The sequence below is a fragment of the Triticum aestivum genome, chromosome 2A (assembly GCF_018294505.1).
Source record: "Triticum aestivum cultivar Chinese Spring chromosome 2A, IWGSC CS RefSeq v2.1, whole genome shotgun sequence".
NCBI classification, from domain to species: domain Eukaryota; kingdom Viridiplantae; phylum Streptophyta; class Magnoliopsida; order Poales; family Poaceae; genus Triticum; species Triticum aestivum.
In genome coordinates this window covers 616,318,868-616,340,927 of record NC_057797.1, presented here as the reverse complement: position 1 = coordinate 616,340,927, position 22,060 = coordinate 616,318,868, and positions in this window count along the sequence as shown.

The window sequence follows — 22,060 nt, the reverse complement described above, 5'->3', positions numbered from 1 at the left end:
TTCTGATCGTTTGGGGGTACGTGGATATATATAGGAGGAAGAAGTACGTCGGTGGAGCAACAGGGGCCCCATGAGGGTGGAGGGCGCGCCTGGGGGGGTAGGTGCGCCCCCTACCTCGTGGGCTCCTGTTATGTGGCTTGACGTAGGGTCCAAGTATCGTGAGTTGTATTCGGTGAGAAAATCACGTTCCCTAAGGTTTCATTCCGTTTGGACTCCGTTTGATATTCCTTTTCTTCGAAACCCTAAAACAGGCAAAAAACACCAATTCTGGGCTGGGCCTCCGATTACTAGGTTAGTCCCAAAAATAATATAAAAGTGGATAATAAAGCCCAATAATGTCCAAAACAGTAGATAATATAGCATGGAGCAATCAAAAATTATAGATACGTTGGAGACGTATCACCTATACCATGTCAATGCTTCTTCCTTCAAAGATAAAGGGAAGACCTTCTTCTTAACAACATTTCCGGATACACCTGCAAGCTTAAATAATCCACAAACTTCATCCACATATATTAGGTGCTCATCACGATGCTTTGTTCCATCTCCTACAAATGGATTATCTAGCAGTTTTTCTGTCATACCCAAAGGAATTTCAAAGCAGACATTTTCATTTTCAGTAGGTTCAGTAGGTTGAGGAGCAACTCTTTGCTCTACTGGTCGGGGTGAAGATACCCCGAACAAGCCCCTCAGAGGATTACTTTCCATAGTAACAAGTGACAGTAAATTTCAGCACACTATATAAATTTTTCCTTACCAAATTCCACCTACCAAAGGCGCTTCAGTCCCCAGCAATGGCGCCAGAAAAGAGTCTTGATGACCCACTAGTGTAGGGGATCTATCGTAGTCCTTTCGATAAGTAAGAGTGTCGAACCCAACGAGGAGCAGAAGGAAATGATAAGCGGTTTCTAGCAAGGTATTCTCTGCAAGTACTAAAATAAGTGGTAACAGATAGTTTTGTCATAGGATAATTTGTAACAAGAAACAAGTAAAAAGTAAATAAAGTGCAGCAAGGTGGCCCAATACTTTTTTTAGCAAAGGACAAGCCTGGACAAACTCTTATCTAGAGAAAAGCGCTCCCGAGGACACATGGGAATATCGTCAAGCTAGTTTTCATCACGTTCATATGATTCACGTTCGGTACTTTGATAATTTGGTATGTGGGTGGACCGGTGCTTGGGCACTGTCCTTACTTGGACAAGCATCCCACTTATGATTAACCTCTATTGCAAGCATCCGCAACTACAACAAAAGTATTAAGGTAAACCTAACCATAGCATGAAACATATGGATCCAAATCAGCCCCTTACGAAGCAACGCATAAACTAGGGTTTAAGCTTCTTTCACTCTAGCAACCCATCATCTACTTAGTACTTCCCAATGCCTTCCTCTAGGCCCAAATAATGGTGAAGTGTTATGTAGTCGACGTTCACATAACACCACTAGAGGAGAGACAACATACATCTCATCAAAATATCAAACGAATACCAAATTCACATGACTACTAATAGCAAGACTTCTCCCATGTCCTCAGGAACAAACGTAACTACTCACAAAGCATAATCATGTTCATAATCAGAGGGGTATTAATATGCATATAGGATCTGAACATATGATCTTTCACCAAATAAACCAACTAGCATCAACTACAAGGAGTAATTAACGCTACAAGCAACCTACTAGTACCAATCCCGGACTTGGAGACAAGAATTGGATACAAGAGATGAACTAGGGTTTTGAGAGGAGATGGTGCTAGTGAAGATCTTGATGGAGATTTCCCCCTCCCGATGAGAGGAGCGTTGGTGATGACGATGGCGATGATTTCCCCCTCCCGGAGGGAAGTTTCGTCGGCAGAACAGCACTGCCGGAGCCCTAGATTTATTCCGCCAAGGTTCCGCCTCGTGGCGGCGGAGTTTCGTCCTAGGAGATGGCTTATGATTTTTTTCTCATCAAAAGACTCCATATAGCAGAAGATGGCCATCAGAGGGCCACCAGGGGGCCCACGAGGTAGGGGGCGTGCCCAGGGGGGTAGGGCGCGCCCCCACCCTCTCGTGGGCTAGGTGTGGCCCCCTGGTGAACTTCTTGTGCTCAGTATTTTTTATATATTCTGAAAACGTCTTCCGTGAAGTTTCAGGACTTTTGGAGCTGTGCAGAATAGGTCTCTAATATTTGCTCCTTTTCCAGCCCAGAATCCCAGCTGCCGACATTCTCCCTCTTTATGTAAACCTTGAAAAATAAGAGAGAATAGGCATAAGTATTGTGACATAATGTTTAATAACAGCCCATAATGCAATAAATATCGATATAAAAGCAAGATGAAAAATGGACGTATCAGAGCCTTATTGTTTTTCATTTGTGCAGTGGCCTCAAACACCTCTTTCTCCATAAATGGGGCAGTCAGAATATCATTCTCATCTGCCGCAAGTTGAGGGACATCCTCAACCCTGGACTCATCTAAGGATACAAAATTATCCTCCGGAGGTCCAAACAACTGCTTATAGTAATTAGTCATATAAACTTTAAGGTTCTCTTGTCCTAGAATCGTCCCCTCGTCTTGCTCAAGCTGAAATTTCTTTCAGTGCTTTCCATTTGCAATCATATTAAAGAATTGAGTGTTGGATGATTTTGCGAACTTTAGCTCGCAATGCCCACTTCAATTCCTCCTCTCAAAGGAGTTCTTTCAGTCTCAACTCTGCCTCCATTTTAGTCTCCAGCTCTCTAGTATCTAAAATAGTGGATTCAGCTTTAATATCGAGGGATTGAATAAGTAGAAGGAGCCTTTCCTTCTCAACCTTATATATCCCATGTGTATGCTTTGCCCATCCACGAAGGAATCTTCATAGATGCCGAATCTTATTCTGCCATCTTTCAACAGGAGACCTCCCTCCTAAATATTTAGCTCATTCCCTTTCTATCAGATCAAGGAACCCTTCTCTTTCAAAACACAATAATTCAAAAGAAAAGTAATTTTTATTCCCCACATGGGTGGCCTCACCAGAATCAATTAGCAACAGAGTGTGATCCAAGACTGCGCGTGATAACACTTGGACTGTTACCAGGGGAAACTTCTGCTCCCATTCGACGCTGGCAAGGACACGGTCCAACTTCTCAAAAGTCGGGTTTGGTAATGAATTAGCCCAAGTGAATTTCCTATCGGAAAGCTCTATCTCTCTAAGATCCAAGCTTTCGATTATGGTATTGAACATAAACGACCATCTCTCATCAAAATTCTCATTATTCTTTTCCTCCCTTCTGTGAATAATGTTAAAATCACCCCCAACAAGAATTGGGAGCTGCTCACTACCACAAATACGGACGAGATCAGCCAAAAAATCATGTTTGAGTTCTGGTTGCGCGGCACCATACACCGCCATGAATGCCCAATTAAACCCATTGTCCTTTGATCTAACCCGAAATTTTACCGCAAAGTCCCCCATGACCACACTCCGAACTTCCAACGAATTGCACTTAACTCCAAGTAAGATCCCATCGGACCTTCCTCTTGGAGGTAGAAAATGTCAGTCGAAGTCGACACCCCCAGAAAGAGTGCTAAGAAACTGGGGGGTGAAGTTGGCCCTTCAAGTTTCGGGAAGGGCGATAAAGTCTAGCTTGTGTTCAATAGACACTTCAGCTAGAAACATTCTTTTAGCCAAGTGTTTAAGACCTTTGCTATTCCAAAAAATTCCTCTCATATTTCATCATGAAATTTTATAGAGGTACGGATCCTAGCACTTCTATGTACTGCCGAAACTGGATAAACCTTCCGTTTCCACCTCCGCTTAGGCTTATTTTGGTCTTTCAACCGATCCTCACAACCGGCCTCCGTGGACCTAACCTCTGGGACATCAACATGGATTGAGTCCCTAGGGGAACTTAAATCCTCATCTTCCTCTGTCTCAGGAAGTGTAGGAGCAAGATCCGCACAAAAACTATCAAGAACCCTGACTTCCAACGCGTCTATGTCGGAATTGTTCATGGGTTTAACAGCAGCTAGATTACGAATCATTTCCAAAGCGCGCTCCGCTTCTAGATCAAGGATATCATTAACTGATCAAGTGATTTCATTACCATTACTACATAGTGAGACCCCTAATTGATTTGCATTGTGAACAATCTCATCATTGGGAAAATGCAAAATCGAATTAGATGTATTGACTGACATACCGGTAGTGACCTCAACGTCACGAAGCTTGGCCGCCCGCATAGCGCACCTCAGCTGCATGTCATCAACATCTGGCTGCTCCTGAAGAAAACTGCTCATCCGTCGTCCTTCAGAAACAGGATCCGAGATCCCTCCAAACGCAAATGACCTCCTCCCACATAGGCCCGTTTAAGGTGGGGCCTCCTACCCAACCCCCAACAGAGCTCGACTGGACAGGAACAGTCGAACAACCTCCTAGAGCCGTGGACACCTCCCGTGGTGTCCGCTGGTGGCCGGGCCCCAGAGACGCCACCGGAACCATACCAACCGTCGGCGCCAACGGAGAGGAAGGGGTGAAGGCCGCCTACCCACGCCCCCCTCCCGACCTGTTCCCCCCGGCTAAGTGAAGCGATGTCACCACCGGACACGCCACTCGGGGTGAAGCAGGTGCCGCCGAAGGAGAAGTGGGGATGAAGACCTCCTGTCCACCCCCCCCCTTTCGGTCCTGCCACCGAAGCCAAGCACGACGAAGGAGATGCAGGGGTCGAGGCCACCTTCCCGCGCCCCCACCCTATTTGGCCGCCAAGGGAGAGTCAGGGGCGGAGGCCTCTTGCCCTCACCCCCACCCAGTCTGACCACCCCGCTGGGCTGCGGTGTAGTCTCCTCGGCAGCAGTCCTGACTGGGCTCCTTGCCCGCGGAGAAGCCCCTCCCAGGTCAGACGCTGCTAGTGTAGTCGGTACATTCTCCACCAAGGGTAACACAGCAACAAAATCAGCATCCACAGGAGCATCAACATCAACAAAATCCAAGGTAGGAAGTGATTGCTCAAACACATCATCACGCTCCACCCTCTCACTCCACAATCTCGGAGGAGCGGATGCAGGCTCGAACGAACCAAATCTCAAGGTACTCATGGGTGCAGTCGTGGATGGTGAAGTCCCTTTCCCGGATGTCGTCATGTCAGATCCCTGGATGTTAGATGCATCATGTCCACGGTCATCCTGTCCCACCTCCTTGTTACTAGAGCTGTCATCCTTATCCAGCATGTCAACATCATGCGCTGCCAAAGCCTCTGAGAAGAGCTCGGTGTCCTCGAACTCAATATCGAGGTTATAAATCATGCCTCTATGGGTCCACTTAATGACATCTGGCACATACTCAATATCGAGGATGCTAACAAGCAATCTGGCCACCCCATGAGCACGGGTAAAGGCCATATCCACCCTCTCGGTTTTACCAACCAACGTCCCCAAGCTAGCCAAAACTCGAACATCATTCATCGGCTTAGACGGTGCCCCCGAGAAACGGAGCCAAACCCGAGTGAGTGGTTTACCTTTGGGCTCAACCTTTTTCCACTCATGAAACTCGAGAATGCACCCAGTCCCTGGAAATCTGCACAACCCGAAACTCAAGAGTCTCTCCAAATCCTCAGTTGATGGAAAGTCCACCTTATACATATTATCCTCGAGTCTGATAAGTGTTGGGGAACGCAGTAATTTCAAAATAAATCGTACGCACATGCAAGATCTATCTAGGTGATGCATAGCAACAAGAAGGGAAGAGTGTTGTCCATGTACCCTCGTAGACTGTAAGCGGAAGCGTTATGACAACGCGGTTGCTGTAGTCGAATGTCTTCATGATCCGACCGATCCTAGCACCAAAGGTACGGCACCTCCGCGATCTGCACACGTTCAACTCGGTGACGTCCCATGAACTCTAGATCCAGCTGAGTGTCGAGGGAGAGTTTCGTCAGCACGACGGCATGATGACGGTGATGATGAAGCTACCGGAACAGGGCTTCGCCTAAGCACCGCTACGATATCACCGAGGTGGATTATGGTGGAGGGGGGCACTGCACACGGTTAAGACAATGATCAACTTGTGTGTCTATGGGGTGCCCCCTCCCCCATATATAAAGGAGTGGAGGAGGGGGAGGGCCGGCCCTCTATGGTGCGCCCTAGGGGAGTCCTACTCCCACCAGGAGTAGGATTCCCCCCTTCCAAGTAGTAGGAGTAGGAGAGAAGGAAGGGGAGGAGAGAGGGAAGGAAAGGGGGCCGGCCCCCACAGAATTCGGATTGGGCTGGGGGGCGTGCCTCCCACTTTTTCCCTTCCTCTCCTCTATTCCACTAAGGCCCTATAAGGCCCATACTCTCCCCGGGGGGTTCCGGTAACCTACCGGTACTCCGAAAAATGCCCGAACTCATCCGGAACCATTCCGATGTCCAAACATAGGCTTCCAATATATCAATCTTTATGTCTTGACCATTTCTAGACTCCTCGTCATGTCTGTGATCATATTCGGGACTCCTAAGTACCTTCGAGACATCAAAACACATAAACTCATAATGCCGATCATCACCGAACGTTAAGCGTGCGACCCTACGGGTTCGAGAACTATGTAGACATGACCGAGACTCTTCTCCGGTCAATAACCAATAGCGGAACCTGGATGATCATATTGGTTCCTACATATTCTACGAAGATCTTTATCGGTCAAATCACACAACGATATACGTTGTTCCCTTTGTCATCGGTATGTTACTTGCCCGAGATTCGATCGTTGGTATCTCAATACCTAGTTCAATCTCGTTACCAGCAAGTCTCTTTACTCATTCCGTAATGCATCATCCCACAACTAACTCATTAGTTACATTGCTTGCAAGTTTATAGTGATGTGCATTACTGAGAGGGCCCAAAGATACCTCTTCGATATTTGGAGTGACAAATCCTAATCTCGATCTATGCCAACTCATCAAACACCATTGGAGACACCTGTAGAGCATCTTATAGTCACCCAATTACGTTGTGATGTCTGATAGCACACTAAGTGTTCCTCCGGTATTCGGGAGTTGCATGATCTCATAGTCATAGAAACATGGATAAGTTATGGGGAAAGCAATAGCAACAAACTAAACGATCATCGTGCGAAGCTAACAGATGGGTCAAGTCAATCACATCATTCTCTAATGATGTGATCCCGTTAATCAAATGACAACTTGTGTCTATGGTCAGGAAACATGCATAACCATCTGATAACCCACAAGTATAGGGGATCAATTGTAGCCTCTTTCGATAAGTAAGAGTGTCGAACCCAACGAGGAGATAAAGGTAGAACAAATATTCCCTCAAGTTCTATCGACCACCGATACAACTCTACGCACGCTTAACATTCGCTTTACCTAGAACAAGTATGAAACTAGAAGTACTTTGTAGGTGTTGTTGGATAAGTTTGCAAGATAATAAAGAGCGCGTAAATAAAAAGTAGGGGCTGTTTAGATAAAGACACAACTAAATTGGTTTTAGTAAAGAGCTTTTTGTTACGAGAAAGTTATTTGTCCCTAGGCAATCAATAACTAGACCAGTAATCATTATTGCAATTTTATTTGAGGGAGAGGCATAAACTAACATACTTTGTTTACTTGGATCATATGCACTTATGATTGGAACTCTAGCAAGCATCCGCAACTACTAAAGATCATTAAGGTAAAACCCAACAATAACATTAAAGTATCAAGTCCTCTTTATCCCATACGCAAACAACCTACTTACTCGGGTCTGTGCTTCTTTCACTCACGCCACCCACCATAAGCAAATCATGAACATATTGCAACCCCTACAGCGGGAATCCCTCACGCTTGCGCGACACAGAGAGCACCATGGGACAACACCAATAATAAAACATGCAACTCAAACCAATCACGGTCATCAATTAACCCATAGGACAAAACGGATCTACTCAAACATCATAGGATAGCCATACATCATTGGGAAATAATATATAGTGTTAAGCACCATGTTTAAGTAGAGATTACAGCGGGTAAAAGAGGGGTTACACCGCTGCATAGAGGGGGGAAGAGTTGGTGGTGATGGCGGTGAAGTTGTTGGTGAAGATTGCGGTGATGATGATGGCCCCCGGTGACACTCCGGCGCCACCGGAAGCGAGGGGGAGAGAGCCCCCCTTCTTCTTCTTCTTCCTTGACCTCGTCCCTAGATGGGAGAAGGGTTTCCCCTCTGGTCCTTGGTCTCCATGGCGTGGGAGGGGCGAGAGCCCCTTCGAGATTGGATATGTCTCTTTGTCTCTCTCTGTTTCTGCGTTCTCCTTGGCTGTCCTTTCACCGTTTCGTATATATATGGAGATCCGTAACTCCGATTGGACTGAAATCTTTGCCGATATTTTTTCCTGAAAATAGCTTTCTTGCGGCAAAATAATAGCATTAACTGCCTTACGGGGGCCCACGAGGGCCAGGGGCGCCCCCAGGGGGGTGGGGTGCGCCCCCCTGCCCCGTGCCCCCCTCAGGAACCGTCTCGCGTGGATTTTTCTTCCCATATTTTCCATATATTCCAAAATTAATCTCTGTCCATTTTTATCCCGTTTGGACTCCGTTTGATATGGATTTCCTGCGAAACAAAAAGCATGCAACAAACAGGAACTGGCACTGGGCACTGGATCAATATGTTAGTCCCCAAAAATAGTATAAAAAGTTGCCAAAAGTGTATGAAAGTTGTAGAATATTGGCATAGAACAATCAAAAATTATAGATACGACGGAAACGATCACCATCATTGATTCAACGAGCTAGTAAAGTAGAGGCATACTAGTGACACCCTGTTTGTCTATGTATTCACACATGTACTAAGTTTCCGGTTAATACAATTCTAGCATGAATAATAAACATTTATCATGATATAAGGACATATAAATAACAACTTTATTATTGCCTCTAGGGCATATTTCCTTAAGTCTCCCACTTGCACTAGAGTCAATAATCTAGATTACATAGTAATGATTCTAACACCCATGGAGTCTTGGTGCTGATCATGTTTTGCTCGTGAGAGAGGATTAGTCAACGGGCCTGCAACATTCAGATCCGTATGTATCTTACAATTCTCTATGTCTCCCTCCTTGACTTGATCGCAGATGGAATTGAAGCGCCTCTTGATGTGCTTGGTTCTCTTGTGAAATCTGGATTCCTTTGCCAAGGCAATTGCACCAGTATTGTTACAAAAGATTTTCATTGGACCCGGTGCACTAGGTATGGCACCTAGATCGGCTATGAACCCCTTCATCCGGACTCCTTCATTTGCTACTTCCGAAGCAGCTATGTACTCCGCTTCACATGTAGATCCCGCCACGATGCTCTGCTTGGAACTGCACCAACTGATAGCTCCACCATTGAATAAAAGTACGTATCCGGTTTGTGACTTAGAGTCATCCGGATCAGTGTCAAAGCTTGCATCGACATAACCGTTTACGACGAGCTCTCTGTCACCTCCATAAACGAGAAACATATCCTTAGTCCTTTTCGGGTATTTCAGGATGTTCTTGACCGATGTCCAGTAATCCACTCCTGGATTACTTTGGTACCTCCCTGCTAAACTAATAGCAAGGCACACATCAGGTTTGGTACACAGCATTGCATACATGATAGAACCTATGGCTGAAGCATAGGGAATGACTTTCATTTTCTCTCTATCTTCTGTAGTGGTCAGGCATTGAGTCTGACTCAACTTCACACCTTGTAACACAGGCAAGAACCCTTTCTTTGCTTGATCCATTTTGAACTTCTTCAAAACTTTATCAAGGTATGTGCTTTGTGAAAGTCCAATTAAGCATCTTGATCTATCTCTATAGATCTTGATGCCCAATATATAAGCAGCTTCACCGAGGTCTTTCATTGAAAAATTCTTATTCAAGTATCCTTTTATGCTATTCAGAAATTCAGTATCATTTCCAATCAGCAATATGTCATCCACATATAATATCAGAAGTGCTACAGAACTCCCACTCACTTTCTTGTAAATACAGGCTTCTCCAAAAGTCTGTATAAAACCATATGCTTTGATCACACCATCAAAGCATATATTCCAACTCCGAGAGGCTTGCACCAGTCCATAAATGGATCGCTGGAGCTTGCACACTTTGTTAGCACCTTTTGGATCGACAAAACCTTCTGGTTGCATCATATACAACTCTTCTTTAAGATATCCATTAAGGAATGGAGTTTTGACATCCATTTGCCAAATTTTATAATCATAAAATGCGGAAATTGCTAACATGATTCGGATGGACTTAAGCATCGCTATGGGTGAGAAAGTCTCATCATAGTCAAATCATTGAACTTGTCAAAAACCTTTTGCAACAAGTCGAGCTTTATAAACAGTAACATTACCGTCAGCGTCAGTCTTCTTCTTGAAGATCCATTTATTTTCTATGGCATGCTAATCATCGGGCAAGTCAACCAAAGTCCATACTTTGTTCTCATACATGGATCCCATCTCAGATTTCACGGCCTCATGCCATTTTGCGGAATCTTGGCTCATCATCGCTTCCTCATAGTTCGTAGGTTCGTCATGGTCAAGTAACATGACTTCCAGAATAGGATTACCATACCACTCTGGTGCGGATCTTACACTGGTTGACCTACGAGGTTCGGTAGTAACTTGATCAGAAGATTCGTGATAATCATCATTAGCTTCCTCACTAGTGTAGGAATCACTGGAACTGATTTCAGTGATGAGCTACTTTCCAATAAGGGAGAAGGTACAATTACCTCATCAAGTTCTACTTTCCTTCCACTCACTTCTTTCGAGAGAAACTCCTTCTCTAAAAAGGATCCATTCTTAGCAACGAATATCTTGCCTTCGGATCTGTGATAGAGGGTGTACCCAACAGTCTCCTTTGGGTATCCTATGACGACACATTTCTCTGATTTGGGTTCGAGCTTATCAGGTTGAAGCTTTTTCACATAAGCATCACATAAGCATCACAACTTGGGTTTCTTGCCAAACCACAGTTCATAAGGTGTCGTCTCAACGGATTTTGATGGTGCCCTATTTAACGTGAATGCAGCCATCTCTAAAGCATAACCCCAAAACGATAGCGGTAAATCAGTGAGAGACATCATAGACGGCACCATATCTAATAAAGTTCGGTTACAATGTTCGGACACACCATTACATTGCGGTGTTCCAGGTGGCGTGAGTTTCTAAACTATTCCGCATTGTTTCAAATGAAGACCAAACTCATAACTCAAATATTCACCTCCATGATCAGATTGTAGAAACTTGATTTTCCTGTTACGATGATTTTCCACTTCACTCTGAAATTCTTTGAACTTTTCAAATGTTTCAGACTTATCTTTCATCATGTAGATATACCCATATCTTCTTTAATCATCTGTGAAAGTAAGAAAATTATGATATCCGCCGCGAGCCTCAATGTTCATTGGACCACATACATCAGTATGTATGATTTCCAATAACTCTGTTGCTCGCTCCATTGTTCCGGAGAACGGAGTTTTAGTCATCTTGCCCATGAGGAATGGTTTGCAAGTACCAAGTGATTCATAATCAAGTGATCCCAGAAGTCCATCAGAATGGAGTTTCTTCATGTGCATTACACCAATATGACCCAAACGGCAGTGCCAGAAATAAGTTGCACTATCATTATTAACTCTGCATCTTTTGGCTTCAATACTATGAACATGTGTATCACTACTATCAAGATTTAGTAAAAAGAGACCACTCATCAAGGGTGCATGACCATAAAAGATATTACTCATATAAATAGAACAATCATTATTCTCTGATTTAAATGAATAATAGTCTCGCATCAAACAAGATCCATATATAATGTTCATGCTCAACGTTGGCACCAAATAACAATTACTTAGGTCTAAAACTAATCCCGAAGGTAGATGTAAAGGTAGCGTGCCGACAGCGATCACATCGACTTTGGAACCATTTCCCACACGCATCGTCACCTCGTCCTTAGCTAATCTTCGCTTAATCCGTAGCCCCTGTTTCGAGTTGCAAATATTAGCAACAGAACCAGTATCAAATACCCAAGCGCTACTGCGAGCATAATGTAAAGTACACATCAATAACATGTATATGAAATATACCTTTCACTTTGCCATCCTTCTTCTCCACCAAATACTTGAGGTAGTTCCACTTCCAGTGACCAGTCCCTTTGCAGTAGAAGCACCCAGTTTCAGGCTTAGGTCCAGACTTGGGTTTCTTCACTAGAGCAACAACTGGCTTGCTGTTCTTCTTGAAGTTCACCTTCTTCCCTTTACCCTTTTTCTTGAAACTAGTGGTCTTGTTGACCATCAACACTTGATGCTCCTTCTTGATTTCTACCTCCGCAGCCTTTAGCATTGCGAAGAGCTTGGGGATAGTCTTATCCATCCCTTGCATATTATAGTTCATCATGAAGCTCTTATAGCTTGGTGGCAGTGATTGAAGAACTCTGTCAATGACATTATCATCAGGAAGATTAACTCCCAGCTGAGTCAAGTGGTTGTGGTACCCAGACATTCTGAGTATATGTTCACTGACAAAACTATTCTCCTCAATTTTGCAGCTGTAGAACTTATTGGAGACTTCATATCTCTCAATCCGGGCATTTTCTTGAAATATTAACTTCAACTCCTGGAACATCTCATATGCTCCATGTCGTTCAAAATGGCGTTGAAGTCCCGGTTCTAAGCCGTAAAGCATGGCATAGTGAACTATCGAGTAGTCATCAGCTTTGCTCTGCCAGGTGTTCACAACATTTGGCGTTGCTCCTGCAGTGGGTTTGTCACCTAGCGGTGCTTCTAGGGCGTAATTATTCTGTGCAGCAATGAGGATAATCCTCAACTTACGGACCCCGTCCATGTAGTTGCTGCCATCATCTTTCAACTTAGCTTTCTCTAGGAACACATTAAAATTCAACGGAACAACAACACGGGCCATCTATCTACAACAACATAGACATGCAAAATACTACCAGGTACTAAGTTCATGATAAATTAAAGTTCAATTAATCAAATTACTTAAGAAATCCCACTTAGATAGACATCTCTCTAGTCATCTAAGTGATCACATGATCCATATCAACTAAACCATGTCCGATCATCACGTGAGATGGATGTTGGGGAACACAGTAATTTAAAAAAAATCCTACGCGCACGCAAGATCATGGTGATGCATAGCAACGAGAGAGGAGAGTATCGTCTACGTACCCTCGTAGACCATAAGCAAAAGCATTATGACAACGCGGTTGATGTAGTCGTACGTCTTGACGATCGACTGATCCCAGCACTGAAGGTACGACACCTCCGCGATCTGCACACGTCCGGCTCAGTGACGTCCTGCGAACTCACGATCCAGTAGAGCTTCGAGGGAGAGCTTCACCAGCACGACGGCGTGATGACAGTGATGAAGTTTCTACCGGAACATGGCTTCGCCTAAGCACCAGTATGATATGACCCATGTGGATTATGGTGGAGGGGGCACCGCACACGGCTTGGAACAATCAACTTGTGTGTCCTTGGGTGCCCCTGCTCCCGTATATAAAGGAGCAAGGGGGGAGGCCGGCCGGCCCTAGTGGCGCCAAAGGAGAGGAGGAATCCTCCTCCTAGTAGGAGTAGGATTCATCTTTTCCTAGTCCTACTAGGAAGGATGAAGGGGGAAGGAAAGAGAGGGAGAGGGAGAGGGAAAGAGGGGTCGTCTCGTGGAATTGTCACGGCAGATGTCCTAATGAAAGGACTTAATCATGGAGCCATCGCAACTAGGAAGCTTAAAGGGGTTAAAACGGGACAAAGGACACGAGGGTTTATACTGGTTCGCCCCTTGCGATGAAGGTAAAGGCCTAATCCAGTTTGAGGTGGTATTGCTTATGTTTCGATTACTAGGAAGCGAATCCGCTTGACCTAGCTTTCGATCTGATCTTACTTGCCCTCAACCGCCACCGGGTCGTCCCTTTATATACATAGGTCGACGCCCAGCGGAAGTCCCGGCCGGCACATAAATAGTGCCCGGCTCGGTCTCTAACTATCCCTGCCGCACAATACAAGTTATGTACATATGGCAGTTTGTCTCTATGGGCCTTGAGTCGCCGTTGGGCCTTGGGCCCTTAACTGAACCGCCATCTTCCAGAGCTGTCTTAGGCTTCATGAATCTCCATAGGTATAACCTGGCCCCTCTTGGGCGGGTCATACCTAATAGTTATATCCCCAACATTAGGCCCCAGATTGATTTGAACTGGTTCATGTCAATCTTCAACACTTATAGAAAAATCTTCTACTCCTCATTGTGCGAGAATTTGTAACCCAGCATGACGTCATCTTCTGGATTTGTGATAACCCGCCATGATGTCATCTGTCATTACTTCACACTTTATCCAACGTATGTCAAGGGATCCTTATCTTAATGACCATCCCGAGAATCGAGGCATCCTGGTAGCTGGATAACCATATTTTTGGTCTCCTCGGTTTTCGTGCCCACTTAAGAGTATTTCCTTATAAATATGCACGGCCGTTCTTTCCTCATTCTCCCCCTTTCCAGCGTCTTCTTCCTCTCGCAACCCTTCTGCCACTCGAGCTCCTCCGCCGCCACAGAGCACCTCGTCTTCTTCAACCTCGGCCTCTGCATCAACCTGATTCGATCCAGAGAACGGCGATGACCCTTCACAGTAGATCTGTAGCTGCAAGTTTTTGCCTTCCCATACCTCAGACCCGCACTTAGGGTTTGCGAGTTTCTCTGTGTTCTTCGTAGTTCATTGTAGTTCATCTTCCAAGCTGTACCGCGAGCTTCTTTGATCTAAAAATGGTGTTCAACCAATGCGGTAGTTGTTTTACTTCCACTTTTGATATCAGTAGATCCCCTTTCCTGAAAGAAAATTCTTGCGAAAGCTCATGAACTCATCTGTATTGGTTTTTAGGTCTAGATTTATTTTTCTTTTCCTGCACAGCCGTTGATCCAAAATAATAACTACAGCCTGTGAAACTTGTTTATGTAACACTTAGGCAAAAACTGCATTTGTTAGATCCATCTAGCCATGGCGGCTTAAATAATTTGCACTGCTCATGGCAGTTTATGTAACCTGACATAATTTAGTCATATACCATTAGGCCCCTTTGTAAGCCGCCATCTTGAATACACACTGTAATATTTTTCCTTTCCGGCTTAAGTTTGAACCGGCAATTTCACTCTTTGTTAGGCTTCCGTCTTCATAATGCCGCCCGAAACACCCACTTCATGCAATTGGGTCAAGTCCATCGTCACAGATAGTACACTTGACGACTTTGTGAAGACTGGCTATCTGCCAAAGAAGGGAGTCATGTCCTACCGTGCACCTGATCCAACCGAGGAAAAACCTCAGCCCAAAGAGGGGGAAGTCATCGTCTTCACTGACCACATGAACCGGGGCTTTTCCCCACCCAGCTCAAAGTTTTTAGAGACGTCCTACACTTTTTTGACCTCCATCCTCAAGACATCGGACCCAACTCCGTGTCTAATATTTGCAACTTTCAAGTGTTCTGTGAGGTGTATCTTGGAGAAGAGCCCAACTTGCTACTCTTTAGAGAGTTATTTTATTTGAACCGCCAGAATGAATGTGCCAACGGGCCTAGCTTGGAGCTTGGTGGGGTCTCAATCCAATGAAGGAGAGACGCCATTTTTCCCTTATGCGAATCCACCAAGTCACCCCAAAGACTAGAACCAGACATGGTTCTATTGCCAATACACTTCTCCGGCTGACGAGAACCCTCTGCCCGGCTTTCGCGCCCTGCTCCTCGACTCTAATCATCCTCTACCAGACAAGTTGGCCGCTGCTGATTGCTAGAAACTCACCCCTACCATGGCTAAAATAAAGGCTCTTTTGGGGAATGGTTTAAGTGGTATCGACTTGGTCCGGGTTTGGCTTGCCTGGCGGATAATTCCATTGAGCCGTCGTTTTGGTTTGATGTGCACCTACACGGGCGAGTTGAATGATCCTTTGTGGCATAGTCCTGACAATTTACCTGACGACGCCATTGATGATATGAAAAAGTCGCTTTTGAACGAAAGCCTAGCAGACTGTGGCAAAGTGGGCTTAAGCCCTTTCTGCAAAGCTAACCTGGCTGCAGTGGTAAGCCGCCAAATTGAGCATTTTTACCTTCATCCTTGATGTTTTGTCTTTACTTAGCCTTTTGCTGATTTTCACATGCTAAGGACAAATTTTGGAAGACAAAGTACGATCATGAAGCTGCAAAGAGAGCCATGAAGGCCAAGAGAGCCGCCAGAAAAACCGTCGCCAAGAAGAAAGGAAATAAGACCAGCGCCTCTGAGTTGCTTCAACTAGAAGATACCTCTGCGTCGGAGGTAGCTCTTGATTCTCTAGGCTCCTTTTTTAACCACCTTATTGACACTGATTATCATCAGGAGGACACATGAATGAGTCACGGAGTTGGTGAAGAGGTAACTATGATTTCCTCCGACTCTGAGCCTTTGCCAAGATAGAAAATCCGAAGAGTAACCCGGAAAGTAAGATTTTCACATCCTTTAGCTTATCAAGATCCTCAATTTCTTTTGAAGCAGCAGTTGCATGAGAGCCGGAGGCAGACTCGGACCAGCAAGGACGCAGAACTCTCCTCCAGCTTACCAAATACACCAAAGAAGGGCCAAAATGAGGTCACCTCCGACTTAACCCATTTTTATCCTTTGGTGGGTCTTACTCATCAACCACTCAACTCTTCTGACCCGAATTATCAGGAAACTTCACCTTCCTCCGGCGACTCACTCCAGTCCAACATGCCGACTTTTAAGACCGCTCCGGGGTAATGATAATTTACTTATCCTATATTTATTTCAATTCTTTATATTTGTACTGATATTTTGATATTTATGTAGCGGAAAAGCAAAGCCCAGCAAGAAGGTGAAGAAAAGCAAGCCGGCCAAAGAGCCCTCCATCAATGAGTCAGAAGTCCAGACGGCCACACCGGAAGCCTCTGTTCCTGAGCCGCCGCTTGAACCGGCTCATGATATGCCAACGCCAACCGCTGACCCACCTGCTGATCAAGCCGCCGATGGCTCTGAAAACCCTAAAGTCTCTAGCCCGGCCAAGACAGACGACCCACAAGATGTTGATGTTGAAATCGCCAGAACTGGCTACACTGAGCCGGGGAGACCTACTGTGCAAGTTTAGTGTTCTGCCAAAGAGGAGCACCTCGAATGCCATAAGGTCAGATTTGACATTGCTGATTATACTCACATGAGCATTGGGGAAGTTTTTTCTGGCTATCTCAGCCAAGTGCATAGCAGCCGTGACCTCGAAGTCGATATGGTGAAACAAATGCACCAAAGATTTGACGTATAAACTCTTCCCTTCACTGAATTATCCTTACAATGCCAGCCCCCAAGTCTATTGCTTATGATGAATATGCTGTAGACTTAGAATAAACATATAAGCATTAGTAATATCCTTTGGTCAAACCTGTAAAAAATCCGGCTTACTCCGTAGTCCCCAAGGGCCGGGTTAATCAGCATGAATGAGTCGGTCCTTCACATGCTTGTGCAGAATATAGTCCTTGTGTAGATTTAACGGCAATATGCATTAGCCCCCAAGTGCCAAGTGCTCTTGCTTGCAAAGTGCTTGGGACTTACTCTCATGAACCGCCACTTAGATAAAACCTTCGTTAGACATTAGCCCCCAAGTGCCAAGTGTTGTTGCTTGCAAAAGGCTTGGGACTTAATTATGCTAATATTCATGATTTTTGACCCGGTATTTGTACAGGCCACCACTACTCAACTTCAATCAGAACTGTCTAAATTGAAGAACCATCTAGAGGCTCAGGAGACTGAAACTCAAAAGGACAATTCCAAATTTGAATTCAGTGTGGCTGAACAAGAGAAATTGAAATCCGAGATTGGGGTTGAGAAGAAGGCCTGGGCTAAAGAAAAAATTGCCTTAACCCAACGAGCTGAAACAGCAGAAACGGCTCTTGAAGAGGTGACTACTGAATTGTCCAACTTAAAACGCCATGTATCTCAGATGGTCTCAGCAATCTTTGGTAAGTCGCCCTACAAGTGTCAAATATTGAATCTTTCTAGTGATCATATGAATTGTCATTAACTCACCTGATATTGCTATGCACGCCTAGGAGCTCTAACCTCAACCAGGACATGCTGGTGAAGCTGAAGGCGGTTTACACGCTCATGGAACAACTTTATACTGGATCTCAGCATGCCTTGGCCACAGTTGCCCTGTCAAACGAAGTCCCCACACTCCTGGTGGATGTGCTAAAGAGGCTTTCTGTGCTGCCCCAGCGTTTCAATGAATTAAAGCGATCATTTGCAAGAACCGGAGCCGTGGCTGCTTTAAGCCGGGCCAAGGCGTGGCTACCGGAGTTAGACCCGGCAGGCATCGCCATTGGATATCCAAGCTTTAAGGAGGATGGCACATCATTTGAATAGGAGGACTTTGCTGCTTGTGTGAAGGAAATACGCCCTGTGGCCACCCTGATTGCTGATGAGGCAGATCTCACCAAATACTAGTCGGGTAATGACGCGGAAAATCAGAGGATTCCAATGCCGCATTATAAAGTGACCAGCCTGATCCCTCTAATCCGTAAGCATACCTTCGCCCCTAAAGTTGACCCGGCCGGACTAATTGATGATGAAGCTGAATTTGAAGCTTTGGTTGGCATTGACTGGCATCATCAACCTTCCAAGATAGGGAACAGGACAGAGAAGCGGAAAGGGTTGATCCGGAAGCTTCAGGCCAACAACAGAATTGATCCGTCAGGCGGCTCATATTTGTACCTTGCTGACAAAAAATTTAATCATGTGGACTCGATGAGTCATGTAATAGGGTAGAAATGAATTTGCTTTGTCGTGCCATCGTGCACGTTTTGGGGCTCAACACTGTTAAGCCGTCGCCTTATATTCTCCCCTTTTTAAACTTATCATCTGTTATGCATAGGAAAGCCTTTGAACTGTCCTGCACACAGAAATAGTTCACAAGAACCCTTGGCGGCTTACCGCAGGGCGGATCATAATATCTTACATACGACCATTAATATTGAAAGAAGAAACACAGATAAGCCTGTTATGAATTATAGTCTTTGAAATACAACTATAATATCATACCTGTGATTTTGAACTTGCACTGCCGGTTTAGGTGACTTGAATAGTAAGGGTGATAACCCAATCCTTTAGAAGTCAACACTTCCACATGTATGATGATTGTCATATGCTGGCGACCTTATCATCCAAAACCAAGCCGGGTTAAATTTAAACCATACTCATACTTAGATCTAGACAAAAAGCCTTAAGACAAAAACAAAGATTGTTTTCAAAAAACTTAAGCCAAATAGAAAGAAAAATTTGAGGCTTCTGATTCGAATACGATCAGTAAACCGGACCAAAGGGGTTAAGCTAGGATTCGAATACGATCATGTAGCCCCCAATGGCTTTGGCGTTGCGCCGATCAAGAGGGTAACGACAGCTATGTTCTATTTGGTTCGAATACGACCTATGTTTGAACAGGAAGCCCCCAAATGACCTTGAGAGTTTTTTTAACGACTCTGATTCGAATACGATTAAAGTCGGACCCAAAAAGGGGTTAAGCTATGATTCGAATACAATCAAGAAGCCCCCTAGTGAGTTTGGCATTATGCCGATCAAGAGGGTACCGACAGCTATGTTCTCTTTGGTTCGAATATGACCTATGTTTGAACAGGAAGCCCCCTAGTGATCATGAGATTTAACGGCTAGATTCGAATACGATCATGAGCCGGACCAAAGGGTTAAGCTGGATTCGAACACGATCAGCCCCCAATTTGTCGTTTGAAATTATGATGATGAAGACATATGATTATTGAGGATGAAAAAGGACAGAGGTCTTGCTTTATTACTTATCATAATATATACATCATCAAAATATGTACATCATGAGAGCCGATGGCTCAAGTATAATAAGGCCGAAGATGAGCGATATTCCACGGCCGGCGGGTCTCTTCCTCCGACTTACGTGAGTCTTTGTGCTCTCGAACATCGATAAGGTAGTATGACCCATTGTTCAAGTTCTTGCTGACCACAAAAGGCCCTTCCCAATGTGGGGATAACTTGTGTGCATCAGTTTGATCCTGGATGAGCCGGAGCACCAAGTCACCTTCTTGAAAGGTTCTGGACTTAACTCGGTGGCTGTGATAACGGCGCAGGTCCTGTTGGTAAATCGCGGAGCGGGCTGCTGCTAAGTCATGCTTTTCATATAACAGATCAAGTGCATCATGACGGGCTTGTTCGTTATCAGCTTCAACATAAGCCGCCACGCAGGACAAGTCATGACGGATGTCACTAGGTAGAACCGCCTTTGCTCCGTACACCATGAAGAAAGGCGTATAACTCGTACACCTATTAGGGGTAGTATTGATGTTCCATATCATAGAGGGTAACTCCTCCACCCAACAACCCGGCGTCCGTTGTAAAGGAACCATAAGCCGGGGCTTGATGCCTTTCAAGATTTCCTGATTGGCTCTTTCAGCTTGAGCATTGGATTGGGGGTGAGCTACTGATGAAACATCAAGCCGGATATGCTCACGTTGACAGAACTCCTCCATGGCGCCCTCGGACAGATTAGTGCCGTTGTCAGTTATAATGTTGTGTGGAAAGCCAAAATGAAAGACCACCTTTTTCATGAATTTTACCGCCATGGCTGCGTCACATTTACTAACCGGGTCTGCCTCAACCCACTTTATGAATTTGTCAACCGCCACCAGAAGGTGAGTCTTTTTATCTTTGGACCTTTTGAAAGTCCCAACCATGTCGAGCCCCCAGACTGCAAACGGCCAAGTAATTGGAATCATCCTCAATTCTTGAGCCGGCACGTGAGCCCGTCGTGAGAATTTCTGGCAACCATCACATTTACTGACCAGATCCTCCACATCAGCGTGAGCCGTCAGCTAATAAAATCCATGACGGAAAGCTTTGGCTACGAGGGACTTTGAACCGGCATGATGGCCATAATCTCCCTCAGGGATTTCACGAAGAATTTCTTGACCTTCTGCTACCTCTTGAGCACTGCTTTGGTTTTCCCTTGAAGAAGAAAGGTGATGCAGTAAAGTAGCGTAAGTATTTCCCTCAGTTTTTTGAGAACCAAGGTATCAATCTAGTAGGAGGCCACGCACGAGTCCCTCGCACCTACACAAACAAATAAAATCCTTGCAACCAACGCAATAAAGGGGCTGTCAATCCCTTCACCGTCACTTATGAAAGTGAGATATGATAAGATAATATTTTTGGTATTTTTATGATAAAGATGCAAAGTAAAGAAAGCAAAATAAACGGTAAAGGATATAGCCTTTTGACGGAAGATTAATATTATGGAAAATAGACCCAGGGGCCATAGGTTTCACCAGTGGCTTCTCTTGAGAGCATAAGTATTACGGTGGGTAAACAAATTATTGTTGAGCAATTGACAAAATTGAGCATAGTTATGAGAATATCTAGGTATGATCATGTATATAGGCATCACGTCCGAGACAAGTAGACCGACTCCTGCCTGCATCTACTACTATTACTCCACACATCGACCGCTATCCAGCATGCATCTAGAGTATTAAGTTCAAAAGAATAGAGTAATGCTTTAAGCAAGATGACATGATGTAGAGCGATAAACTCATGTAATATGAAATAAACCCCATCTTGTTATCCTCGATGGCAACAATACAATATGTGCCTTACTGCCCCTACTGTCACTGGGAAAGGACACCGCAAGATTGAACCCAAAGCTGAGCACTTCTCCCATTGCAAGAAAGATCAATCTAGTAGACCAAACCAAACTGATATATCGAAGAGACTTGCAAAGATAACCAATCATACATAAAATAATTCAGAGAAGATTCAAATATTGTTCATAGATAAACTTGATCATAAACCCACAATTCATCGGTCTCAACAAACACACCGCAAAAGAAGATTACATCGAATAGATCTCCACAAGAGAGGGGGAGAACTTTGTATTGAGATCCAAAAAGAGAGAAGAAGCCATCTAGCTAATAACTATGGACCCGAAGGTCTGAAGTAAACTACTCACACTTCATCGGCGAGGCTATGGTGTTGATGTAGAAGCCCTCCGTGATCGATGCCCCCTCCGGCGGAGCTCCGGAAAA